The following is a 22,158-nucleotide window of genomic DNA, read 5'->3' on the forward strand; positions in this document are numbered from 1 at the left end:
AGACTGGTTAAAGGTATTGATTTACCTAACTCTTTAGCTGGTGAATGGTCATTTTGCCGATGATTCTTCTTCTCTCTTTCGGAGCAAAATAACATAAAGCAGACTCTACTGTGTCTGGACATCTTTTGCAAAGCATTGGGCTCTACTATTCAATGGCAAAAGATGCAACGCTACTGACAGTCATTCCTCCCTAAGTCTTCTTGGTTTTATTCTTTTGGATGGAAGTGGATTGGTCATGGTGAGACCTTCAAGAACATACCCTTTTCCTTTCAGGTGTCTTTAACCTCTTTATGGCAAGTTATCATTGCCAAAATTGAGAAGAAATCAGCTTATTGGGTCACCAGACCCCTGTGTCTAGCAAGAAAATTTCATATCTGCTCTAAGATTCTCGCAGGCATTCATGTCTACTACTCTTGTCGACTTTGCTCCAAAGCTTCTTATTTGAAATCTGAGAAGCTTCTTCATTATTCTCTTTAGTCTTCTCAAGATAATCATTGAATCTTCCATTGGGTAGCTTGGGAGTATTATTGTCTTTTTCATGAGTCGGGAAGACTGGAATTACTCTCTACTCAGTACTAGGGCTTGGCCCTCTACACTAAGTGGATAATTTGTGCTCTTGCGGGTAATGAAGCCTAGTAAATTCTAGTGTGGCCCTGTATTTCCTCTAGTCATCTAGTTGGGTGACGAGCTTGGAAGGGGATTGAACTTCATACCATTCTTATTATGAAAGAGACTATTGAGATTCAATGGATCCTTGTGATGAAAAGTATCTAGCAAGCTTGGGCTATGAAGCCTTAGCTTCTCTGGAATGGTTCTAGTTTTTGTAATGCTCTTTCCATGAACCAACAAAACCTTTGGTGATCTCATTATTTCAATGTCAAAATCATCCTCTTGTGAGAACTCCTTGGGTTCGTTCTCTAAGATTTTTCAAAAATGGGATCAAGACACCCCTGGATATTTTCTCTGGAACTAGTAGGAATCTCGTCCCTTGGAATGAAATTAAAGTTCAATTCAATCTTTCCAAATAGGATAAAGAAACCTTTGACACTATCATAGAAGCCATCCCAACTGACATGGTTCACAAAATTGGAATTAGATCTTGCAAACCTTTGGAGGAAAGTCTGGAAGTGGTATCCAAGAACTACACTTTAGAATTATAAGCCTTGACACGGGTATCAATGGTTTTCTCCTCATTTAACCATGGTGCCCAGCTTAAATCAATAATGGCATTCATAGTAACCTGTACCCATTTAGCAATGCAAGTTTCACACCATTTGTTTGATAGTTCTAGAACCTAAATTGGCTCAATTTGCTTGGTGCCAACGTTTTCAAGGTCTCCCTATTGGTTCCAAAGAGGCTCATTTATACTTTCTTGTTCCTCGATGCCCTTTTTGTGGGAATCAAGATGTGTAGGGGAAAAAGCGAGACTAGGACAATGTACCCTAATCCTAACTTTTGACACACATTGCGGAATACGAAAGAGCCTAGAGATATCGCACGGTTGGCTACTTCTTTTGGTGAAAGAGAGAGCCACGGGATATCTATTAGGATTTCTATTCCCTTGTTGAAATTGAAAGCTAAAATGATACAAGTTCAAACCCTAACCTCGAAATGTAAGTATGAACTAGTAACAAGTTTGCAGAATTGAGATTAAACAATGAACAACTGTAAATGTAAGGATAAAATAAGAATGCAGATATGTACCTGGAGTCGAAATCAGACTGAAAATGTTCGGGACGGGGGCGCGGGCGCCACTGTCCTAAAAACTGCACCGGAAACCACTGTTTTGCACCCTGAAACACTGTCTGGAAACTGTCGGAAAGCTGTCTGTCCGGAGGACCACGGCGCCCAGCGCCTCTGTCCCAGGGACCAGGGCGCCCAGCGCCCCTGTCCTAGCAGGACCAGGGCGCCCAGCGCTCCTGTCCCAGTCTTCTGAGCTGCAATTGCACACAGAGTTTTGTCTCAGTCTCCTCTTTCCGGATCTGTGTCCTGCGGCGTCGTCCGAATCCCGAAACCTGCAATAATATCTGAAAAGGGGGAGGGGCGGCTATATAGGGTTTTGCCTTAGTCAAACCCCCGCTTTGGTGATTTCCACCTCCACGAATAGCCAAGTTGTTTTGTAAAATGTATTGTGTGTGCAGACCTAGTGTGTGTGCAAGGTCCAAAATGCAAGAAAGCAAACTAGAGCAACCTAGAAAGTAAACCCTAATTGCTTGTAAATGATAATGCAAATGCTCTAAATCAAGATGCAATGTGATCTAAAGCATGAATAAATGATATATCAAAGCTTATGTAAAGACATGAAAACAATATGAAATCATACCCAACCCTCAAGGGAGGAGTACAAGCCAATCTTCAGTCGATAATCTCCTATTGTTCTTCAATGTCTTCCAAGCCCTAATTGGATGAATGAATGAATTTGATAGATGCTTGATAGAATGATGTTGAGTATTGTTGAAGTCTTCAAAGATCTGCTCTGTCGCTGCATATGAAGTTCCTGGAAACAAAAATCCGATCCCTTCCAATGAGGAAAGAGAGCTTTTATGTATGAAACCCTAGGTTGTAAATTCGTATTTTGGCCGACCTAGAGATTGAATATCCCGCCAATTTCTTGGGGTTAAGCTTTATTTTATGATTGGATCGTGCTCCCAAAATTTCGGGAAAAATGTCCGGGACCATGTTGCATGGGCGCCATGGTCCCGACAACTTTTCACCAAATTTTCAGGGCCGTCGGATATGATGATTTTAGAGAGAATCCCGAAGTTACAGGTGATTTCGAGATGTTTAGACCCCGAAACCAAGCCCCCAAGTTCGAAATAGGACTTAATTAGGGTTTTTGGTTAAGTGATGTATTGGAGGAATAAAATGCGAAGGGCGCGTTTTAGTGAAAGGGCCCTACTTTATGATGTAGAGAATGATGAAATAAGACTTTAGACCTAATTAATTTGATTAATTAAGTGCTTAAGGAGAAATGCAATGCAGAATGCAAAATGCGCTAAGGCGGGTGCTAAACTAGGTGTGAAATTGTACCACCCTAGCGAGTGCGTACAATTTACGACGCTACATTTAGCCCCCACTTTAGCGGTCATATGAGTACTACGTGCATATGCAAGCTAAAGTACATAAAAGTAAACATTATTTGAAAAAAAGGATATATCCATAAGTCGTCGGACAAAGCCCCCAGCGGTATCTGCAGTACACAGTTAGGAACCGCACCCTACAAAACAAACGTTAGATCACAAAATCACCTAATGCTTACTAGGGAAAGTGATGAAATCTGTGAGTAGCTATATGCCCCCCCCTGTTTCGACTTGCTTATTTAGGGAGGTGAAACAGGGTAGCATGTTTACTTGCGACAAATTGTGTAATAGAGTGTTGATGAGGAGTGTTCACTAAATAGGCTTCATCAGAGCACTTTTTGGAACATCCTGAGAGTAGGAGAAGGAAAATACGATTCCAACGCAACATGATTCTTATGCCGGCCATTCGATTTCATCCTGCGATGCTGATGGCACTGATGGAGAGATGGGATCCTGACACCTGTACCTTTCACCTTCCGGTAGGAGAGCTGACGGTCACACTCGAGGATGTATACCGTATACTGCGTCTTCCTATCAGAGGAGCGACAGTCACATATGCGACTGATCGGGTAGCAGAGGATCATCAGAGGGAGCAGATGTACTGCATAGGGAGAGTCATGCCGAGCGAGACGAGAGGTCGTATCATGGTCAGCTGGCTCTTACATCCTACAGGAGAGATACCACTTCTGAGACGCCTCATGATAGCCATCATAGCACTAGCCGTCTGCCCTAATGGGCGAGGGACACACATGCATGGGGGCCTCACATGGTGTATCAGAGGGATGGAGAGACATAGGAGAGTTTATGCATGGAGTCGGAGTATGCTTGCACATCTCTATCACGACCTTGAGGAGTATGTATTCGGACAGGGTTGTAGTTTGATGACATGCACACTTCTGCAGGTGTGGATCTTAGAGCACTTCACATGCACCAGGCCCGTCGGCTATCCACTGAGTATAGCGAGCGAGCGACCTAGGGTGTTCGCTTATCCACTGACCAGCGAGTGGAGATTTGGGGATTTGTTGTATTGGAGAGTGACTATTGACAGACTGACATCCGAGATGATAGTGTGGAGACCTTACCTACTAATGCACAGATGGGATGGTATGGAGAGACAGTTAGCATGTCTACAGAGGAACCGCCTACTACGAGGACGATATGCACACATCATAGTCCCTTTCTACTTCGACCGAGTACGGAGGCAGTTCGGACTAGAGCAGTGTGTTCCAGCCGATGTGCCCATCTATACTCGACACTCACGGGTCCTTCCCAGACCTAGAGCAGTAGCGAGACCGACGGTGGATGATATCGAGACGACAGACTTGGAGGGATCAGATCAGGATGTAGTCACTGACTATTCTGCAGAGCCTGGAGCACAGCGTAGATATGTTACATGGTTCATGAGATCATATCCAGGTCCTATCTTTCCACCAGATCATCCGACAGGCTATCCAGGCCCATGGAGACATGGAGACCGAGACGAGGACGAGGGATCCAGGTCAGAGGAGCCAGATGAGGGAGAGGGTCATGAGGAGACGAGAGATCCTGATCCACCTACAGGCGATCAGCCCAGTGACGAGGAGGAGGAGGATGCAGATAGAGAGGAGGACGAGGAAGATGCAGGTGATGATGCGGATGAGGATGAGGATGATGAGGAGGACGACGAGGAGGATGATAGAGATGATGAGGAGGAGTCGGATGCAGCTCCCCACCATTCAGGAGACGATACCATAGCTCTGGATCCACCTTTTATTCCCCAACAGGAGGAACAGGAGGCAATACGGAGACCTGTCACCAGTACCGTCCAGCCTACACCCATCGTGGATAGAGTATTCGAGCGAGGGGAGCCTAGCGGTTCCCAGTCACAGATGCTACCATATCATGATCCCTACTGGCGCGAGGGAGATCCAGGTATAGTAGGTTTATATTGATTTGATTAATGCTTTGATGATATAGAATTGTACTAACAAAGATCTATTCTACTGCCACAACTAATGTGCAGGACCGGCGTTCCTTGATTCAGCAGGCAATGACAGATATCTCCATGATAGCACAGATTCCTAGTTCCTCACAGATTACCTACAGGCCTCAGGGGAACGCGGGTCGGCATGAGGATTTGTTTTTCCCATTCCGATTACAGGTAGATATATGGAGGGAGAGAGAGAGAATCCTATCAGAGGATCTCCGTCAGGCGCGGCAGAGAGAGGGAGTCCTATCGGAGGATCTCCATCAGGCGCGGCAGAGAGAGAGAGTCCTATCAGAGGATCTCCATCAGGCGGGGCAGAGAGAGAGAGTCTTATCAGAGGACCTCCAGCAGGTGCGGCGAGATCTAGTAGCGGCCCAGACCGAGGCTACCACCTATCATGCGATCCTCATGGATAGGGATCGTAGGAGTTCCTCTCGGAGTCGATCACGATCTGTATCGCGCTACACACCCATGGGTCCACCTCCACGGCCAGATCAGGAGGGAGCATCCAGTCGACACTCTCCAGCCACTAGCCCTAGGGATAGGAGATGATTGTATGATGTAAGAGAGAGATCACATTTTGGATATACAGTGACCTATGTTTGTATACGATCCACACATATATATGTATATATACATGCTTCTCGTTCTGTCTCAAATGTGTTATCTTTAATGCCTAAAACAATGTATATTTTGTTTTGATTAAATCTAATACATTTGGTAAATGTACATGTATGTTCAGAATTTTAATTTCTATGTGATTGATTTCTCAATGCTCCATGATTAAATTGATACATGTGTGACTTAATTAAAATATTTAATCAAGTACGACATTGATGATAAGGAAGAAATATGCATTAAGTCTAAGAATCATATAACTAATGTGATTTAATTGTGAACTTAAACACAACATGATACGATTCTACTTAACACATAAAAACACTGTATAATATGCTAGCATTATAAAAATGTAAACCTTTTACAATTTACATTAATGAATTCAAGACAAACTATAAAGTAAGAAGAAATGCTTGTCAGGAACGAAGCAATATAGATCAAACATCATAACATTTAATTCTATTTTGCTTTTAATTAAGAAACACTAACATATTATCCAATGTTGAAGAAGATAGATAAGAAGTGAAGAATTTAAGCATAATATCTACGCAAGTGCATAGTATTGATAGGTTCTTTAAGAGGCGTACCGTCTACATCCGCTATTTTGTAAGCACCTGATCCATAATCCTCAATAACGATATATGGTCCAAGCCAATTAGGACTAAATTTTCCCTTTTCGGCCGGCAAGGCATTCACATTGCGCTGATTCTCATAAAGGACTAAATCACCTACTGAGAAGGAACGTTGAATGACCTTATCATTATAGCTTCGCTGTAGGGTTTTGTGATACGCTTGAATATGCTCAAGAGCGTTTATATGCTGTTCATCAAGCATCTCAAGCTGTTGAAGTCGTTGTTCTCTATAGGAGTCATCATCTACTATACCTTTAAGAGAAACCCTAAGTGATGGAATTTCTAACTCTAAGGGCATAATAGCGTCAGCACCATAAACAAGATTATAAGGAGTAGTTCCCGTAGCAATTCGTACACTCGTTCGGTAGGCCCAAAGAGCGTAGATTAGCTGGTTACTCCAATCCTTACCATGCTTATTTACGGTTTTACGAAGAATTTGCTCAATTATCTTATTGGATGATTCGGCTTGACCATTTGACTGAGGGTAATACGGTGTAGAAAATCGATGTTTGATATGATACTTCTCAAGGAATTTCTTCACGTCCTTGTTCTTAAACGATGTTCCATTATCTGAGATAATAGTGGAAGGTATCCCAAATCGAGAAATAATGTTTTCTAGAAGAAATTGACAAATCACTTCAGCAGTAGTAGAGCGAAGAGGAATAGCTTCTACCCACTTCGTAAAGTAATCTGTTGCAGTTATAATGAAGGTGTGTCCTTGAGATGAAGGAGGAGAGATTTTTCCAATAAGATCCAAACCCCATGCGGAGAAAGGCCAAGAAGCTACTTGAGAACGAAGTTCTTGGGCAGGAGCATGAATCAGATTATTGTGTTGTTGACATTGGTGACATTTCTTAACAAATGAGAAGGAATCCTTCTGCATAGTTTGCCAATAGTATCCCATACGAAGCAACCTATGAACCAGGGATTTGCCCCCAAAATGCCCCCCACAGGCACCCGAATGTGCCTCTTCAAGAGCAACAGGGATTTCCGACTTGTTAAGACAACGAAGAAGGAGACCATCATAACCCCTTCGATAAAGGACATTAGAAAGGATGATATACCTAGCAGACAACTTGCGGATTCTAGCCCTAGTGTTCCTATTAGCAGAATCAGGGAAGGTACCATCGGTCAAATATCTTACAATATGCGAGAACCATTCATCTGAGTCTACAAAGTCACAACATGTTACCAAGCTAGAATCATCTTCAATAGCTGGAGAAGTAAGATTGTGAATAACGAAGTTAAGATCGACCATAGGGTCCTCTAAAGATACTAACGAAGCCACACATGCCATCGCATCCGCATGTCAGTTATCTTTTCGAGGGACAGGTTCCATGGTATAAGAATCAAAATTTTGTAATAACGATATAGCAAGGTCTTTATATTGTGATAATTTGTCTTGTTTTGCTTGATATATTCCTGTTACTTGTCTTATAATTAATTGCGAATCTCCATAGATATGTATGTGTTTTATATTAAGAGCTAGGGCTGCTTTTATTCCTGCTATAAGAGCCTCATACTCAGCAATGTTATTGGTACACAGGAAATTTAGACGATATGATAAGGGAATAGGTTTCTTTGTAGGAGAAACCAAAACAACACCTGCCCCCGATCCCGTACGGCACTTAGAGCCATTAAAATATAACTCCCAAGTTTCATCTTTCTCTATAGAAAGAATGAAGTCATCAGGAAAGGACTCAGGGTTAGGGAATGAAAAAGGTGAAGGAGCCTCAACTAAGTGATCAGTCAACGCTTGTCCTTTAATTGCTCTTTGTGAAACAAATTTAAGGTCAAATTCAGTTAACATCATAACCCACTTAGCGAGACGTCCTGATAAATCAGTTTTAGAGAAAAGATGCTTCAACGGATCAAACTTAACCATGACATGGACTTCTGAATTTAAAAGATAATGTCTCAATTTCTGAGTCGCAAACACCACGGCCAAGCATTGTCTTTCTATCACAGAATATCGGGTCTCATAATCGAGTAAGGTACGACTTATGTAATACACCGGACACTCCTTACCATCTTTATCATGTTGTGCTAACAATGCTGCGAGAGCATGAGAAGAAGCAGCTGTATACAGGATAAAGGGTTTAGAAGGTTCGGCAGGTTGAAGAATAGGAGGACTAGCTAAATACACTTTTAAATCTTCAAATGCTTGTTGACAATCCTCATTCCACTGAAAAGTGATATCCTTTTTAAGAAGTTGAGTAAAAGGAAAGGTACGATCCGCAAGTTGAGACACAAACCTACGAATAGATTGAATCTTTCCTTGTAAGCTTTTAAGTTGAGATACATTTCGAGGAGGTGGCATGTTAACAATAGCATCTATTTTCTTAGTGTCCACCTCAATCCCACGATGCGAAACTATGAACCCTAATAGTTTTCCACTACCCACACCAAAAACACATTTTCGGGGATTCAAGCGCATGTGATATTTACGAATTCTTTCGAAGATTTGACGAAGGACTTTAACATGATCCATGCGAAGAAAGGATTTAGCCAAAATATCATCAACGTAATCCTCTAAAATCTTATGCATATAATCATGAAAGATAAGGGTCATCGCTCGTTGATAAGTTGCACCGGCGTTTTTAAGTCCAAAAGGCATCATTATCCAACAAAACGTACCCCAAGGAGTGGTGAAAGCGGTTTTGTATTGATCTTGAGGGTTAATGAAAATTTGATTGTAGCCTGAAAAACCATCCATGAAGGATAAAAGGGCATGTCCTGCCGTAGAATCAACTATCATATCAATGTTTGGAAGAGGGAAATCATCTTTTAAAGAAGCCTTATTTAGATCCCGAAAGTCGGTACACATTCTTATTTTGTTATCTGGTTTAGCCACAGCGACAATGTTTGAAATCCATGGGGAATAGTCAATAGGGCGGATAAATCCAGCCTCCAATAACTTTTCAATCTCAGCTTTAACAAGCAGAGCTATCTTAGGATTCATTTTTCGAATCTTTTGTTTCACGGGCTTAGCATCAGGTACTAAGACGATATTATGAGTAACAATCTTAGGATCTATACCAGGCATGTCAGAATATGCCCAAGCAAAAATCTCAGGGAATTCATGCAACAGTTCTTCATATTGTTTTTGTTCCTCTTCATCCAAACATTTTCCAATTTTAATGATTTTTTCTTTGTTGCAAGGATCCATCTTAACATCAAGGGTATCACTTATGAGGAGATTACTTTGTTGAGGAGTATCCTTTAACTGAGGGAATTCTTTCACAGTCTTATCATTATCAATCTCTTTTCCAAAATAAGCTTCAGTGTTCAAACAATAAGGGAGTCCCCTATTGTGATGATAACGAGGAAGAGTGTCATAGGCTCCCAAGAACTCAGCTAAAGCGTCGTCAGTAGGGAAGATATCTAGAGCACAATCACCCGAAGAATCCTCATCAATATACTCAGGGTGTTGTATTGATAAAGATGTAGAGACGGCATTAACACTAATGCATGGTCTTTTAGAGGCTTTAGTACGTCTGCAGAGATTATAGCCAAGTCCAAAGGCATAATGTTGAAAATTAGTCTCTAGAGGAACTCTAATCCCTTGTTCATTAGCACCACAACCTTTTCCATGATACCCATGCTTAGCAAAAATGCGAAAACCACGACCATAGCGATCAGCCATTTCAGGAAAAGAAGGTAGTTTTTCATAAGATAAAGAATCAAACTCTTCATAGTTATAGATGTGAGAAGAGGAAGTTTGAGAAGCGGCCACAAAATTATTACTCATAGCTTCAGGCAGGGTTGATTGTCTTTTAGTTTCTTCTTTCTTTCCAACTTTGTGATTTTCAGCTTCTTCCTTCTTTTCAACTTTAAGTTCTCTAGAAGGAATCTTATATTCACCCACAAAGGTAGGGTTAAAGTCAAGAGATCCCCAATCATCTTCTACGAGAACCTTCTCAGGATCAAAATCCTTTTTATGTGTAGTTTCAAGCCGAGAAGGATCTTCCTTAGGAATTCTAGATTCATCCCAGGGATTTTGATCATCGGAAAGCGAAGACTCATCGATAGGTTTCTTGTTTAAAGATTCATCACTAGACGAGGATGGCTTAGAAGAATCTCCTTTGGAATTAGATGTTTGTAGACAAGCTTGAAAATTAGTATCTCCCATCAAAGTATATGTCTTATTGTTATAGATGAATTTAACTTGTCTATGCAATGTAGAGGGGACAGCTTGCATGCTGTGAATCCAAGGCCTCCCTAATAACAAGTTGTATGTTAAATTTCCCGGCATAACATGGATAGGAGTAGGCAAAGTAACAGGTCCCACTGTGAGAGGTAAGGTGATGATACCCAATGAAGTCTTAGCCAGATTGTCAAAGCCACGAATAGAACGAGAGTCAGGCTCCATAAGAGATGTATCCACATTCATCTTATGCAATAGATTGATGCTACACACATTAAGGCCAGAGCCATTATCTACTAGTGTTCGTCTTATAGCAGTGTCTTTCATGACAACCACAATCATCAAGGGATCATATTGTTGTTGGACTTCACTAGTAGGCAACTCATCTTGCGTAAACACAATTTGAGGTTTAGGATTCATCACAGAGTTAACAAAAGATGCTATATTACTAGATGTATTCGGTGGAGGAACATTCAAATCTTTCAAGGCATCTTGTAACATTCCATGATGAGCGGAAGAAGTTTGAATCAAATCCCAAAGGGATATCTTAGCAGGGGTAGCCTTAAGCTGTTCTATGAGATCATATTCCTTACCCATAACTTGCGAAATACGGGGAGCTTGAGGAAGAATTGGTTGAGGATTAGGAAGAGAGACTGGAACAACAGGAGGAGGATTAGGTTGCTTATTATTTCTGGTATGATAAGTATGGGCAACCGCATGATAACTCTCTCTAGTTATTTGCTTAGCATAATTGTAAGGACTTATAGGTTGTCTTCCTTGTACGGTAATGATTGGTTTATTCGGAGTACAAAAGGAATCATGATCATACCTCCCTTGGACAGTAAGGAGAGGAGTCTTAGGAATTTGAAAGGTGGGAGAAGAATAAGCACCTTGGACTTCAAAGAGAGGTGTGTTATATTCATTCAAATTTATCATGTTAACCAACTTAGAGGTCTTGTTTTTGTTTATAGGTTTCGACAAGGCCACAAAGTCATCAAGGGCATCATCCAACAAAGCATAATCATATCGGTTAAAAGGTTTGTCTTTTGATTCAAAAGGAGACATCTCCTCATAGAGGGGATTATTGAAAACAACCATGTTACTAGATTCAGGGGAAGAGTGGATAGGAATGTATCCTTGAGAGGAATCATTCGACTTATCTTTCTCATCACACCTAAATGGCATAGTAACAAGGTTTATGAGTTTTTGGTAAAATGAAGGTTTAGCATCCTTAGGGTTTAAAAACTCATCTAAAGCTTCATCTAATTCATCTTGGCTATACTCATAATAATCATCAAATGCATGAACATTTTGCAAATAAAAATCTGACATTTTGAAAAGATTGCATAAAATTTAAACACACAATGCAAAGAAACACAAGTTCTCTCTCTTCTTTTTTTTTTTCTCTTTTAATGAAATGAAATGAAAACACACTAAATCTAGATCTAGATCTAACACATGCAATGCAAGAGGAAGCAATGATAGATTCACGTCGGGTTCACCAAAATGTGTAGGGGAAAAAGCGAGACTAGGACAATGTACCCTAATCCTAACTTTTGACACACATTGCGGAATACAAAAGAGCCTAGAGATATCGCACGGTTGGCTACTTCTTTTGGTGAAAGAGAGCGCCACGGGATATCTATTAGGATTTCTATTCCCTTGTTGAAATTGAAAGCTAAAATGATACAAGTTCAAACCCTAACCTCGAAATGTAAGTATGAACTAGTAACAAGTTTGCAAAATTGAGATTAAACAATGAACAACTGTAAATGTAAGGATAAAATAAGAATGCAGATATGTACCTGGAGTCGAAATCAGACTGAAAATGTTCGAGACGGGGGCGCGGGCGCCACTGTCCTGAAAACTGCACCGGAAACCACTGTTTTGCACCCTGAAACACTGTCTAGAAACTGTCGGAAAGCTGTCGGTCCGGAGGACCAGGGCGCCCAGCGCCCCTGTCCCAGGGACTAGGGCGCCCAGCGCCCCTGTCCTAGCAGGACCAGGGCGCCCAGCGCTCCTGTCCCAGTCTTCTGAGCTGCAATTGCACACAGAGTTCTGTCTCAGTCTCCTCTTTCCGAATCTGTGTCCTGCGGCGTCGTCCGAATCCCGAAACCTGCAATAATATCTGAAAAGGGGGAGGGGCGGCTATATAGGGTTTTGCCTTAGTCAAACCCCCGCTTTGGTGATTTCCACCTCCACGAATAGCCAAGTTGTTTTGTAAAATGTATTGTGTGTGCAGACCTAGTGTGTGTGCAAGGTCCAAAATGCAAGAAAGCAAACTAGAGCAACCTAGAAAGTAAACCCTAATTGCTTGTAAATGATAATGCAAATGCTCTAAATCAAGATGCAATGTGATCTAAAGCATGAATAAATGATATATCAAAGCTTATGTAAAGACATGAAAACAATATGAAATCATACCCAACCCTCAAGGGAGGAGTACAAGCCAATCTTCAATCGGTAATCTCCTATTGTTCTTCAATGTCTTCCAAGCCCTAATTGGATGAATGAATGAATTTGATAGATGCTTGATAGAATGATGTTGAGTATTGTTGAAGTCTTCAAAGATCTGCTCTGTCGCTGCATATGAAGTTCCTGGAAACAAAAATCCGATCCCTTCCAATGAGGAAAGAGAGCTTTTATGTATGAAACCCTAGGTCGTAAATTCGTATTTTGGCCGACCTAGAGATTGAATATCCCGCCAATTTCTTGGGGTTAAGCTTTATTTTATGATTGGATCGTGCTCCCAAAATTTCGGGAAAAATGTCCGGGACCATGTTGCATGGGCGCCATGGTCCCGACAACTTTTCACCAAATTTTCAGGGCCGTCGGATATGATGATTTTAGAGAGAATCCCGAAGTTACAGGTGATTTCGAGATGTTTAGACCCCGAAACCAAGCCCCCAAGTTCGAAATAGGACTTAATTAGGGTTTTTGTTAAGTGATGTATTGGAGGAATAAAATGCGAAGGGCGCGCTTTAGTGAAAGGGCCCTACTTTATGATGTAGAGAATGATGAAATAAGACTTTAGACCTAATTAATTTGATTAATTAAGTGCTTAAGGAGAAATGCAATGCAGAATGCAAAATGCGCTAAGGCGTGTGCTAAACTAGGTGTGAAATTGTACCACCCTAGCGAGTGCGTACAATTTACGACGCTACACAAGAATATCTCAAACACCTCTTCTAATTGTGTCCCAAGGCTAAAGATGTTTGGTCCTAGCTTCATGACTTCTTCAAGACATCTGAACATAGCCATTTTCCTTGCATATGGTGTTATTAGATATCCCCCATAAATTCATTCAGATCAGGCATGCTTTCAGGGTGGAGATTTTGTTTAGCATATGGAAAGAGAAAATTTCTACTATCATCTTAGGATGTTATGTTAATCAACAATTTTCTATCTATGCTAAAGCTATAATTTATTCTAATTTGTTATTGCAAATTCATGTGCAAGCTAACAAAGTTGCACTTGAAGTGGCTTAGTTATAAGTCATACTAGATCACTTGGGTAATGCTCAATGCACTGTGACAAAGGTTCCCTTGACTCCTTCCTCTCAAGGTTGGTCTCCTCTTTACGCCACGAGTCTTTAGCAATCACCTGCACGAAAAACACTTGTCAAAAATGGAGATCAAGCAAGATAGATTTGCTCAACAACCTAAGAATTGTATTGAAGCACAAAAGATTATGAATTACAATGAAAGATGAATCCTTATAGAAAGGATAATGAAACCCTAGATATAAACCCTAGAAGTAGATTAAATTAGCTAATGACAAAAGTCCTCATCATATGCAATGAACAACATGAGCTATTATTAGCTCAATCTAATAATAGAAAAGCACTCCTAAGTTTAGCTTAAGTATAATAAAGTAATAAGGGACCTAAGCAATGATTGAATAATTAATTACTAAGGTAATATCCTAATTATTCCAACAATGGTCATAGTTAGCTTGTTTGTGGTCATCTGTTGCATTAATGAGATCAGAACTGAGAAAACAACTTTGCAGAAAAGGTTTCTTACCTACTTTTCATAGATCTTTCTCTGCAACATTCACAATGATCAGAACAATATTGGGTTCTAACTAACTAGCTAATAATGTAACGTAATGGCTGTTTTATGTCATGTCCCCACTCTAGCTCAGTCTAGCAGAGACATGTGAGTCAGCTTATTATGGGGTCTTGTAGGCTGACAGGGTTGGACAGAGACCCGGTATGGTTATTCAGTGTTGGAGACTTGGTATTCTAGTAGTTATTGATCAGTTGGGAGACATTCCTTGTTTTTAGGAGGCAGTTCCTACTTTTTAGGAGGTTTGATCATGCCCAAGGTTGGGTCTCCATGAGATGCCTCTTTGGGTTCAGTTTCAGAGAGATTGGGCTTGTTTCCTAAATTTTAGGAGCATCCCTAGATTTTAGGGATGAGACTACCAGTGAATCCTTGATTTCTGACTTCAGTCACAGACAGGTGACAGGATGATTTTAGGGTTTGTAATGTCAGTTGGGCATTTTATGGCTATTTGGGTTATATTTTTAATATTTCCTAAGTTAGCGTTTAATAATTAAATAAGGCTAAGTTGTTAGCCATTTTGGAGTAATAAGGGGATTTTTGGCCTCATCTGGATGCGCACCCTATTGTGTGATAGCTCGTTGGAAAGATCTTGAAATTCTTTAAATCTTTCTCTTTGGTCTCAGGGCAATTCAGTGAGCGGATTTCTGTCTATGAGGAAAAAGGTCATTTTCTAGTAACATGACCACTTTAAAATAAGAAATTATAACATTTCCACTAGACCATGCCACTTGGAGACAATTAGGGTTCGATTTGCAATTGAGAGGGGTTATAAGGGGATAGGAGCTTCATTCTATCATCATCTTTTGCATATTTGACAACTTGTATGAATTTGCTCTGGAGAGCGATTTCTAGACTGGGACGCAAACCCCAGGATTAGGATTGGCTGGGACGTAGCCCTCAGCAATCTTTGGCACCGGACTTATAAGGCATTGTGTGTGGTGATTAAGGACAGAGGCATCAATTCTCAGTAGGGTTTCAGCGTGGCCTACCATCTTTCCAGTGGAGACGTGGTTCATTGCAGCTGGAGGAATGCCATTTGCAGCAAATACACCACGTGGTGTATAGGGTATTGCTTGTATTCACTTCTAGTGTATGTGGGGTTGGAGAACATTCTTCATCTTCCAGTTTGACTTTGAATTTGTATGAGAGCTTGGGAAATACATTGGATTCATTGTTTGGCTTTGTAATTCAGACAAATCTGCCTGGTACGATTTGCAATAATTCTGACTTTTGCTGTATACCTCATTTATTTCAGTATTGCTTCATATTTGCTGTTATCTATTCCTTCCTATGCTATTAAACAATCAAAAACACAAAAACAAACAACCCTTTCTGCACTTCTGTCTAGTTCTGTAAGAAAAACTTAAATAAACAGGAAAACAAAATTAAAAATAAAAAAATTACAGCAGGTTAACAGCAAAGATCTATCAGGGATCTTTCATTTTAACTGTAGATTCCCACTACCCGTGCACTTTACTATTTTGTAGCTGTTCGCTAGCGGTGTGATGTAACTGCTGATTCATGTAGTCCTTATTTTTGGGTTTTGTTTTTGTCACTCCTTATTTTTGGGTTTTGTTTTTGTCACTCCTTATTTTTAGGAATTTTTGATGTTCGTGTAGAGAGGGATGATATTGGGTGCTAGACTTTCTGTTTTGAGAGGATTTTGGTTCTATCTATTATTGGGCTTTTTTGGATTGTTAAAGGATAAGTTAATACTGCATTTTGTGTTTTCTGGACTTGACATATATATTCTGATTCAGTGAATCTAGATTTCATATTGGTGGGCTTATATGTATATGTAATCACTGTTATTTTTTCTTTTCAGAGATGTATGATTTTTTTTCTTTCCTAAAGTAGAGCATATCATGAAAGTTACTGAGAAAAATTGAACAGCATTGCTGAGACTTGTTTGCAGAGAACAGAGGTTCAATCTGCATCACTTTTTGGTATCAGAGCAATCTGCGATGGTCCAGAGGGAAATCCGTTTGAACTGTGGAAGAAGGGGTAGGAGAAATGCAGGCCATCAAAGAAACACTGAGGAAGTGTTTAGAAGACTAGAGGCCCTTGAGACCAGATTGCAATTGGACGAATCCGAAGAGGAACAAGAGAACTTAATAAATACTCAGAGGGCTTTAGACCATCTAGAAAGGCTAATTGAAGCATTGACCAATCAAAGTTCCGAAATAAAGGTGGATATTTCTGATTTTAGAGGCTATACATACAATATTATACATAGAATTTGATCAAGTTATCTAGCTCTGAAACTGAAAAAGAAAACAGAAAAAACTGGTTTCTTCTTAACAAAGAAAATGCACAGCAATGCACCTTGTTATAGGTCAAGCCTCTGTTCATAGCTTTCTTCACTTAACGTCATCTCCAATTTTGAAATGATGGAACCTGTGTGCATCTCTCACAATAATTTCTGTTGCAACTATCCTGGAGAGTAGTTTGATTGCAGTGTGGCAATCATCAAATAATTGAAGGTTCTTGACAACTCTACTGGTTGTTTGAAGGGACGTGTTTAACAGCCCAAATGCGATTGCCAGCTTCGTACTATGGTGGTAGTGGAGAAAATCTTTCTCCTTCTCCACATCACTCTGCACATATCTTGGATCTATCATATACCCTGCTACCTTCATTTACAGAGACAATTCCTGCAACGTTGCGTAGATCTCCTGTGTTTGTGGGTGTGATCTGTCTCTTGCAAGAAACACGTATACTATTTTATCAATTTCAACCCAGCTGCATCCAGGTGTCTTTTTAACTCCTCTTTATCTTTCACCAATCTCCTTACCTTTTGAAAGTCGCCACGCCTACCCACTTCTGCTTATACTTTTGAAATAAGATTTAAAGCTGCAGTATTTACAGGGTTTCAAAAAGTAGAGTTGCTGTAAACTCTCCAAACCCAATATTCTTATCTAATCTACAAAAACCAAGCAAAGAAATCCAGGCAACTTAATCAAGTTTGATCGGCGCTTTGATAATAAAGTTCAAGGCTTCCTCGAGATAGCCAGCACGTACACGGAGGTCAACCATAATATATAATGATCTGTTTTAGGCACGATGCAATAGGAGTCACTCATGAAATTGAATTATTTACAGCCCTCATCCAGCAAACATTCATGGCTGCAAACAAATAAAACACAGACAAAGCTTGCTTGATCGGGTTGAATTCCAGAGTGCATCATTAGTTCAAAGAGTTTGAGGGTATCCTTGCCATAGTCGTGCATTGCATATCCTGAAATCGTGGCAGTCCATGAGACCGCGTCTCGATTACACATTGTGTCAAACAGTTGGCGGGCCTTTTTTATACTTTCACATTTTGCATCCATGTCTATCAGTGTACTCTGAATTATACAATTGGACAAATATCCAGCTTTCCTTATGCTATGATGGATGTCCATTCCCTTGCCAAAGCTTTCATTTTCGCACACGCTGGAACGATGCTGACGAAGGTGCACTGATCTGGTTGCAAACCCGTTTATAGCATATGCTGTGAATATTCTGCAATAACTCTCGTTGAGGTATTCTATCAAACAACTTGCGAGCTTTCTGGATGCTTTCACATTTTGCAAGCACGTCCATCAAAACACCATGGACTACAATATCTGAAGCAAGCCCACTTCTGGTTATGCATTGATCGATCGCCGGACCCTGTTCCAAAGCTCCTACTTAGGCTTAAACTGGGAAGATGCCGGCAGAGGTTAAATGATTGGGTTACACACCTGTTCTCTACATTTGGTGAAACAATGCCAATGCCTCTTGACGAAACCCATTTCCTCCGTCTGCTCCTATTATCATATTCCATAAAATAGTTAATTCGCTTACCCTCTGAAAGAGAATTCTTTCCAATGCAATCTGCAACAGTCGAAGGTGTGTAGAAGTCTACAGGAGAGCTGTGTCGTAAACAAATCATGCAGCTCATCCTTCAAAGAAAGCTTTCTACACAGCACTGCGAAATGCGCAATGCGCAATGGATGAGATTGTTTGAATCACGCAATGCACTTCGTAGTTACAAGAACTGAGCGACCCCATACGCACCATATGTAGCTGCCAGTCACAGGACATGGTAAAGCAGGTGCCTATTCTTAAGAGTTGGTTTTCGGAGAAGAACAAATCTGTTCTCAGTGTATGGACCGTCTCGCCTTCCATTGTTATTGAGAAGTCTCGCGCTTCCATTGTTATTGGGAATTGTGGAAAGAAAGAAATAGGAGAATCTTTCAAGATAAATGGGAAGGGTTTGAAGGGCTTGATAGAGTGTGTGGGAGGATGGAGCGGGTTATTTATGAAGTAGTCTCTTCAGTGATGACAGCTACATCTTTATCAGGTAGCTACATCTTCATCAGGTGGCTTCATTAAACTTAGATCTGTTCATTAAACTTAGATCTTCATCAGGTGGCTTCATTAAACTTAGATCTGTTCATTAAACTTAGATCTGTTCATGGGTTTTCTAGGGTTAATCCTTTGTGTGTTTTCCTTGATGGGGAGATGGTGAAATGGTCAAGATCAGAGGAGGGGTGGGTGAAAATAAATTTCGATGAGGTCTCAAAAGGTAATGCATGGACTTCGGGTGTGGGATGTGTGGCCTGATGATGAAGGGAAGATCCTCTTCACAGGTGCAAGAAGGCTTCAAGATGGAACCAATAATGAGGCGGAGGCTCAAGCGGCTTTACTTGTAGCTGATCTGGCAGTAAACATGAAGGTAACGAAGGTACATCTGGAGGGTGACTCCCAAATTGTAGTCAATGCTTTGATTGAAGACAATACACCGTGTTGGAAGTTGAATAAATACATACACATTATTAGTGGAAAGCTTAAATCTTTCCAAGACTTTTGTATCTCTCGTGTGAAAAGAGGAGGAAATGTCATTGCTGACGGCCTTTCAAATGAAGTGTGTGAGCTCGCGATAGGGGAAGTGAGGTGGCACAATTGTAAAGAAGGCATAGTGAGATGGAGTTAAGGTTTCCTGCCAAGTTGGTATGCCTACAATTTCAAATTTCATGTCAGTTGCCCGATATTTCATATGAGTAAGGTCACGTGTTAATGCGCATTTATGGTGGAATGCTTTTTGAAATGGCAGCGGTGGTGGAGTGTATTACTTTTAATTCTAATTTTGGTATTCTCGCGCATTAGTATGTAAGTTGGTGAAGGTAACTGGTTTTGACAAACCTCACCGGAATTTTCTCTACAAATTTTTTCCTGCAAGCATCAAAATGGAAGCAAATTTTACTCTATAGTCCTCCAAGCTAATGCGAGCTTTTCGAGGACCCGTCCCACTGAAAAAGCTTGAGAAGATGTTTCTTGCAAAAGACTCGTTGTTTTTTAAGGCAATCCAGTTGGTCCTGGGTGAGGAGGTGGCGGTTATCGGCAACAGATACAGATGCAGAACGGACATTTACTCTCTCATCGTGGCTTGGGGATTGGAATTGGGCTACTCATGCGAGGATGTGAGAAAAGTTTTGAAGAAGATTATTCCACATGAGTATCTGTTAAATATGGAGTCCTTGCTGGAATGGGTCGTGTCGGGTTGGGGCTTCAATCTCTCTGACAGAATCCCAAAGGAAAATTTAGATTTGTGGGCGAGACACTCTCGAATCCAATTCCTTCATCATCGCGAGGAAGCTCGCATCCGTTTTAGGGATGATGCGAGGCGAGGTTGGGAAGGGTTGATGGTCTATGTCCAAATAATGGAAATCGAAGATGTAATTCGTCAGGAGAGTGAGGAGGTGAGGATGGTGGATGAGATGAGATGCAGGAGACCGATTACGAAAGCTATTGACGGAATTGGCACGGCAGGGTGTAGTGGGTGGTGTGGCTAGTGGGTTTGGTGACGTGATAGAAGGACTAAATTTGCATGGGCTAGCGGTTGAAGGTGCAGAAAGGACAATTGGAGATTCACATGCCTCAGCTAGAGCAACTATGAAGAAAGAGAGATGAGGAATTCTCCGGACTAGGGTGCTTTTGGGCGCTTCTGTTTGTTTAGATAGCAGTTTATTTGAAAAACTTGAATTTCTGTTTTTTGTTATAAACAATTTTCGGCCAAATTTTTTATTGGCATGATGTAATTATGAACTTCTTCTCTTGATGATGTGGGGTTGGGATAGGGTTTGAGCGGTATACTATTTTGGGAAACTATGGTTTTAGATGGGAGGTTTGGATGGTTTTTGTGGGTGGTTTGGGGAGACAATTTGTTTTTGGAAATTTTGGTGCAGATGTACCTTTTAGTCTTAACTAATAAAATATAACTATTATAGATAAAAAAAAAAGTATATTAAATAGTTTTAAGCCTTTAACTCAAATATAAATGCATATTAATTTTTTTGAAAAAATATTGATGTATCATTTAGAAGTTTGAGGTATGAGATGTATCGTTTATAAGCTTGAGGTATGAGAAGTTAGGGTGCTCAATTATTAGGTCCTCTCCTTTATCCATTTCTTATAAAGAAAAATGGAACTATTAATAGTTATATTATAACTTATCAATCCCTTATGATCTAATGAATGATGGTAAATCAATTAGAGGCAGTAAGAGGATTCGATTTCTTTTATGGGTTGAACAAGAAGATTCAATTTAAATAGTCTTCTCAACCTTTGTGAGCATGGGGCGGCTAAATGGCTAGAATCTAGAAAGTTTCTTTGTCTTATTTTGGCCATTTCTCTTATTTGTGATGCTTAGCCCTTTGTTGAAGAAGAAGATGAAAAAGGTGTAATTACTAGTTGGGTGCCTTATTCTTGTTAATCTATCTAGATGTGTCGGTTAAGGCTCTACTTTGTGGACTTTGAGGGGTGACTTTTTTGGTAGCTTCTTTTTGTAAATATGTGTAATTTTAATCTTTTAACAAATTAATATATAACACTTGTTCTTTAAGAAAAACTTATGTTTTGGGGCCACTTTGATTATTCTGCCTCAAAGAAAAAGTTTCTAGAAGATATATTTTTCGTGAACTTGGCTAATGATATCATTATAACTTTATTAATTATTCTTAGAGAGTTGGTCCTAATTTCTTCATCTCCTATTAATTATCCCAATTTATAATTATGGGTGTGGACTTGACCAGCCATTTATGTAGTGGAAAATCTAAACTTTGAACCTTTAAATTTTAAATAAGTAAAAAATATTTCATCTCCCTCATATTATTTATTGTGAGTCAACCTAGAGTATATTTATATTTTTTATTAGAGTAAAATAGGTTTTATAGAGACCCAAAACCCAGACAAAAAAACTAGTCACGAGGATGAACTGAATGCTAAGCAACAATGGGGTAGTAGCAAAACAACAAAACAAAACAGGGTCCAACAACCCAGAAACTACATAATATTGTTCAACATTTGGACATAATTAACATTTTTATCTATAAAATTCCTATTAATCTTAGATAAGTTCTCAATAATGTTGGCATTCACCAGCTTACCTTTTCCCCTACTACAAGTATGAGTCGACAACCCCATAATGACCTCAATTTCATTCTCCAGATTAAGCGTCTTTTCCTTCTTTCCTTTACCACAAACCGATATGGAGGGGGAGACATTAAGGGATTGAGCTTTTTCATTTAGTGGTTGAAGTCCCTTTATGTTGTTTGTCAGGGTTGTCCTACTGACTACAATAATCACTCTTAGGTTTTCATTGATCTTTACCATCGTCGTC

At 40.2% G+C, this 22,158-nt stretch overlaps 1 long non-coding RNA gene across 2 annotated transcripts in view; it reads right to left on the reverse strand.

Moving 5' to 3' along the window:
* LOC131873458 (uncharacterized) overlaps nucleotides 1–18,760 on the reverse strand; it is a 32,782-nt gene extending 14,022 nt beyond the window's left edge. Inside the window, exons 1-2 of one of the 2 annotated variants that reach the window (XR_009371402.1) lie at nucleotides 16,839–18,760; nucleotides 13,945–14,046 (exon numbers count right to left, since the gene is read on the reverse strand). This is a non-coding gene — a long non-coding RNA (uncharacterized LOC131873458). The remainder of the gene's footprint in view (nucleotides 1–13,944; nucleotides 14,047–16,838) is intronic. The other variant, XR_009371401.1, reaches the window with a different exon arrangement.
* Between the last annotated feature and the right edge of the window lie 3,398 nt (nucleotides 18,761–22,158).

The sequence above is a fragment of the Cryptomeria japonica genome, chromosome 2 (assembly GCF_030272615.1).
Source record: "Cryptomeria japonica chromosome 2, Sugi_1.0, whole genome shotgun sequence".
Lineage (NCBI taxonomy): Eukaryota > Viridiplantae > Streptophyta > Pinopsida > Cupressales > Cupressaceae > Cryptomeria > Cryptomeria japonica.